This window comes from Neovison vison, chromosome 12 (assembly GCF_020171115.1).
Source record: "Neovison vison isolate M4711 chromosome 12, ASM_NN_V1, whole genome shotgun sequence".
NCBI lineage: Eukaryota > Metazoa > Chordata > Mammalia > Carnivora > Mustelidae > Neogale > Neogale vison.
The window spans coordinates 8930776-8936826 of NC_058102.1; the positions used below are offsets into that span (position 1 = coordinate 8930776).

At 60.9% G+C, this 6051-nt stretch overlaps 1 protein-coding gene across 1 annotated transcript in view; it reads right to left on the minus strand.

The window, feature by feature from the left end:
• Positions 1-5678, minus strand: part of CACNA1I (calcium voltage-gated channel subunit alpha1 I) — a 112404-nt gene extending 106726 nt beyond the window's left edge. Inside the window, exon 1 of the mRNA XM_044226297.1 lies at positions 5624-5678. The gene's annotated coding sequence lies outside the window, so the exon portion shown is untranslated. The remainder of the gene's footprint in view (positions 1-5623) is intronic.
• Positions 5679-6051: the final 373 nt, after the last annotated feature.

Below are 6051 nucleotides of genomic sequence, written 5' to 3' on the forward strand. Positions count from 1 at the left end.
CATAATGTGGCATTTCAGAGCCCAGGCTGCAAACCAAGCCCTGGGGTGCCGTCCCAGCTCTGCGTCACTACCCCCGGCGCCCCACGCAGCCCAGCAGTGGCCCACGGCGACTCTGACTATAAAGGGAGGTGACGACTGCGCTGTGGCAGGACTGCCGGGAGGATGGAGTGGGGTGACGCCCACCAGCCCCCCGCCGCACCACCAGACACCCGGCCAATGCACAGGGGGCCTGTGACCGTCCCCCACGCCCGTGAGCGCCATTGGCTGTGGAATTGCAGAATCCCGCCACTTTGGAGACCCAGAGACACAGTGCCCGGTTTTCGACTCCTGTGGGCCCCAGATTCCCACACGGGGAGTCTCTGAAAAGAACGGGGTCCCCAAAGGGGCATAGTGGGTCACCATGTGCTCGTCCGCCCAGAGATCGTGCACTCACACGCATACTCACGCGCGCACACACATCCACCCACACAAACACACTCACACACTCACAGATGTAAACAGCCGGGCATGGACGCACACACACAAACACACACACACACAGCGTCTGCTCACACAAACCAAAACACACCCTTCACATACTCGTCAGATTCGCATAGACACACACTCACAAACACAAAATGCCAAGGCAGAGCCCGCATCTGGCAGCCTGCAGGAAAGTCTTTGCGAGGCTGGGGGACACGTCCCTCCCAGAATCCTCCAGCCAGCATCCCAGAACCCCTGGAACCCTCTGTCTGCTCCCTCTTCCGCACGACAGCCCTGCAGATGCATGACGACAGCCCGCCCGCCCCGGAGCCTCGTCTGCCCCAGGCCTCTTGTTGCCAGCTCCCTCAACCCCTCCCAGTGTGAGATTTCCAGATCATCTACTCCTTGGGACCTGTCCCGAGTCATACTCAAGTTTGCCTACGTTCCCCTGCAAGGATAGGACCCGAATGGCACCGAATAACCCAGAGTAGAGCAGGAGGTCACGTGCCTAATTCTGCAGTGGGGCCGTCTCTTGAAGCAGCCTGGGAGCCCCAGCACCTGGCTGGCAACTCAGTCAGACTGCAGCATCTAGGGTGCATGTGGTCCACTAGTGCCCTCAGATCCTCTTCAGAGAAAGTGCAACCAAGCAAGTCTCCTCTAACCTAAAGATGAGTGGCTCAAGGATGGCCCCAGATGCATGACCTGAGGCAAAGCTTGCTCTGGTCTGCCCAGCCAGGTCTGCATACACCGCAGGCATCTTGGTTCTGTCACCAAAACGAACAGCCAGCCCTGCAGGTTTGCAGCGTTCAATGAAGGGCATCAGAACCCCTTCCCACGATGGCTACCAAGAGTCACAGCCAACATTAATAGGGGAGCACTTCTTGTGGGCCAGACATCTCGTTACAATCCAGCAACGAAAGTGTTTTTGCTCTCTCCACTTTACAGGTAAGGAAACTGAGGCCCAGGGAGGTTAAGGGATTTTCCCAGGGTCAAGGGCTGCTTGGTGAAAGAGCTACGGGTCGGCTCTGGAAGGCTTTGACCCATGCTACCATATGAAGGGCCATCAGGCGGTGGACAGGACACTGCAGCCCGCCCACCTGCGCCCCGGTACCTGTCCACATGCCTGTCACTAGACATTGTCGCTGTTTGCCAGCTTCCAGCCTCACGACTAGTGCCAGCCAGCAAGACTGTAACTGAATCTCCATCAGTGTGTTTGAACATTTCCCAGCAGGCGACGCTGGTGATCATTTTTTGCTCATTCTGCAGTAATGAGGGCCCTCGGTCTTACTTCAGCTAAAAAATGAGAGTGGATGCGGTCCCTAGAGGGAGAAAAGTTGTGCAAGGAAGGGAGAGCACTGGATTGGGAGCCTCGGGGCCCAGGTTCGGGTCCCAGCCCGCACTCACCACAACATACCATTTCCCCAAGCTTCATGTCCTCTTGTATAAAATGCAGAACAGGACCCCTTCGTTACCTCACCAAAGGGATAGCAGATAGGGGGAAAGAACAGGAAACTACCTTCATGAAAGAGAAACAGCTTCCATTCACTGTACCAGGCCCCGTGCTGGGCACTGCAGAGACCCATCTAAGCCTCACAAAAATCCTTTAAGAAGCTGAGTCCCCCTGTGAGGCCAAGTGCCCTCCCTCCCTGGGCCATGCCCATGACGGTGAACGTGCTCATGTCTTTCCCACCTGGGGACAAGAGCTGAGTGGTCCAGGGAGAAGGCGTAAGTCCCTGGACCAGCAGAGAACTGCCTGGGCCCCCCACTGCTCATCAGGGCCAGCAGTCAGTAAGGAGGACAGAAAAAAGCCTGACACTGATCTCAAAATGCATGATCAGTGAGACCACCGTGGCCAGAGTCCAGGAAGAGGGGGAAGTGGCAGAGGCAGGGCCCCTGAGATGAAGGCAGGACTGGGTCTGCGCCCTGAAAGGTCCAGCCCTGAAAGACCATGGCCTCCATCCTGAAGAAACCACTTCCCTCTTATCCTCTCCTGCTCAACGAGCCCCCAAACCCCTCACACTTGTTCAAGGACATCCAAACACCTGGTGCTTTTAAGCCCTCCACGATCTGCACCGCCCACATACCCAACAGAGCTCCGTTCTCCCCGGCAAAGGCACAGGAGAAAACAAGGCCTTGTAGCCATATGCCCACACAGCCCCCGGCAGTGGGGAGCCCCAGGCCCCCTCTCAGGGGCACAGAAGCCCCAACAGGGCAGAACTGGTCTGCTCCCTTTTGTTCACCGCTGTGTCCCCCAGTAACCAGAATAGAGCTTGGCACATAGTAGGTGCTTAGTAAATATAAAAGAGAGAAAAGGAAATCAGATGTGTTTTCTTCCTTCCCCAGGCTGGCAGTCATGAGGGGGAGCGACTCAGCCCACATCTTCCTGGATATCAGGATCCACGGACCCACGGACCTACTGGCCCATGGATCTCAATATCCACAGATCCACAGACACGTACGCCCACAGACCTATAGATCCTCAGACCCATGTGCCTGCAGACCCACAGACCCACACACGCACAGCTCCAGAGAGCCATAGAGCGTGGAGCATGGAGCACAGACACGCCACCTGTACACCCACTGTGGGCACAGGGGTTGAGGGCACGAGGCAAGAGCAGATACTGGGAACATATTTGAAGGACACATTCTGCAGAAAAGAGCTCGGGGGAGAGAAGGGGTCAGAAAGGAGCAGTGGGGAAGGGACGAGAAAGGAAGCAGGGAGGAGAGAAAGGGATGGAGAAGAGGGAAGGAGGACGCTGCTCTCCCTGCAGTGGGGGTTGGGGGGGGCTGCCTGGACGTCCCACCCCCAGCCTGGCATCCCATCTTTCTAGACGTAGTGTTAGAGCACCCTGAGCTGGGAGCTGGGGAACTCAGAGAACAAGCTGGAGGAGAGGGAGACAGACAGGAATCCGGGAGCCCCACGAGAGCCTGCTTTGTTACCTTGGAAAGAACTCAGAAGCTGCCTGGGGGCGGGAGCTCTTCCAAGGTGGGGGAGAACCGAGAGAGGCGTCCAGAAGCCGCCTTTCCTGGGAGGGCTGAAGCCTAGGGGAGTCCCACATGGGGTGTGGGTGATGGAGACAGCAGTGGGGGCGGGGTGGCATGAGGAAGGGGACTGGGAGAGTCACAGGTGGCGATGCCCTGTGCTCCTTGTGGTTCTGGGTCGGGGCACAGAGGAGCTAGAATCCCAGCCATCGCCCAAACTGCTCCCAGCTTGGCTGTGGGCTCTCCGGAGGAGTCTGTCTGGAGCTGGTGACAGAGGGTGAGAGAGAAGCCGCTCTCATGGCCACCTCCGTCCCCACCTCCCCACCCAAGGTCAAGGGGAGTCAGGGCTCAGGGACTCGGGAAATGCTGCTTGGTGCCCTCTGGTGGGCCTAGAAGATGCCCTCTCAGAAGCACCTGGAACGGGGGTTGGGGGGAGGGACGGGGAGGAGCCTTCTGCCAAGCCGTAGCCCCTCCCCAGGGCTGCCCCTCAGGGTGCCGGGGCAGGCGGGGCTGCTGTGAGCGGCCAGGAAGAGAGTGCAGGGTCTCGGTGTGGTGCCCAGGCCCTCTGGGGCGTGTGTGCCTGGAGCTTGAGAATCTGGTGCCAGACAGGCTCAGCATCAAGCCCCAGGATGTGCTCCTCCCTCTTCCTCTTCCTCCCCCGACTGCAGCCTCAGAATTGGTCCCCACTCTGTGTCGCCCTACCCTGTCACCCACTGGCGTCCCCTCCCTCTGGCTCAGCCCTAATGGTGGAGGCGGGAAGGGGACAGGGAGGTAGCTAGACTCCCCACCCTGTCTCCAGCCCAGCCCAGGTCCTGCAGTCTGAACAAAAAGTTTACCCTGAAGGGTGGACAAGAGTTTCCAAAGCCAGTCCGTGGGGCCGAGGGGGAAATATTGATCCAAGAGGAAACCTGACAGTGTGGGCAAGGCCTGAGGTTCGCAGCCTCGGGAAGCAGGCCCCAGCTGCTCGGCCAGACCCTTTCCCACGGGCCCAGCCCATGGACCCACATCCCTATGGGCCCAGCACCCCAGTTCCTGGGTGGTGCCAGGATCTGCTGAGTGAATCCTCAGGGCGTGAGAGACAGAAGGATGGACGGGCTGCCAGCTCAGGCCAACCTGAGCCCTCCCGTCCTCAGGGGTTCCTGACATGGCGTGTCAGACCCCATCACACCATACGGGCACAGACGCAAGCAAGCTTTCCGTCTCTCTCTTTCTCTCTCTCTCTCTCTCTCTCTCTCACACACACACACACACACACACACACACACACCTGGACCCAGAACACAGACTCGCACAGCCACAGTGCAGCTCGGGGGTCTTCCCACATGCCAGTCTCATCCCCAGCTCAGAGCCCCCAGGACCCCAGAAAGGAGAAAGACACAAGCAGACAGACTGACTGCTACCTCCGCCTGAACCCATCCAAAAAGCCCCCTCCCCCAGCATCATGCCCCCCCCAGAGGCCTTCCCACCGCCTGCCAAGGCCTTTTGCCCCCCACATCCCCCCCCCACACCACCTAGCAGACAATTAAAACCAAATCATCATAAACACTCATTATATAACCAGTCCCAACCTGCTGAGGATTCCTTTTACCCCCCCAGAGTCCCAGCTCCAGCCCCTGGCCTGGCTTCATGCAGCCGAAGCCTTGAGTACCCCCGGAGGGGCTGGCCCAGGAGGGGCCCACTACCACCTCTGCCTCCGGGAAAGTTACCGCTGCCTGGGATTCCCCCATTCTATCCCCCTACCGCTCCTCTCCCTGGGCAAGTACTCCCGGCTCAGCCCTCTGGACACTGACACCAGCGCTGGTCCAGCTGGCCACAAAGCCGCAGCAATGGAGGGGCCGCGGGACAGACAGACACACACTGGGCCCCCCCAGCCGGCAGCCCGACTTGTTGAATAAATTTCTGCAGCGCTGGCTCAGCCGGCTTCAGCATTGGCACCGAGAGAACTTTCGTGGCCTTGGAGAAGGGACCGGTCAAAGTTTCCCGTCCTTCCCCCCCAAGGCACCTGCCCAAAAGCACGGGATGGGGGCCCAACCTGATGGGCACGCGCGTGGGGGGGGGGTGCGGGGGGACTGGTCCCCAGAAATAAACAAATAAACGCCTCGGTAAAGAAAGCACCCGACGCGCTAAGAAACTGGCCTCGGAGCGGAGCCCTCCCTTCCTCTCCCCCCCCCCCACCTACCTTGGCATGGACTTGGCAGGGCAGCAGGGGGTCGTCCGGGTCAGAGCCGCGGGGACGCCGCGTGCCCCCAGAAGCCGGAAATCGAGGGGACCCCCGGCCCCGCCAGCCGCACCCCCACCCCCCGCCAATTCAGGATCAGCTGAGCCCCTGGGGCGCGCGGGGCGGCGGGCGGTGGGCGGCGGGCCCCGGGGCCCGGGCCATGGCGGGAGGAGACGGCGGGCGGCCGGAGGGTCGGCAAGGCTGGGGCGGGCGGCGAGGAGCCGGCGGCGCGGACGAGCCGCGGACCGCGCCGGAGTTGGAGCGCGCGGCGGGCGGCGGGCGGGCGGGAGCGCGGCGCTCCGGGGCCGGGGCCGGGGCCGGGGGCGGGGGCGCTGCGGGTACCGAGCGGCCGGCAAGTGGCCGGGGAGGACTGCGCGGCGGCGGCGCGG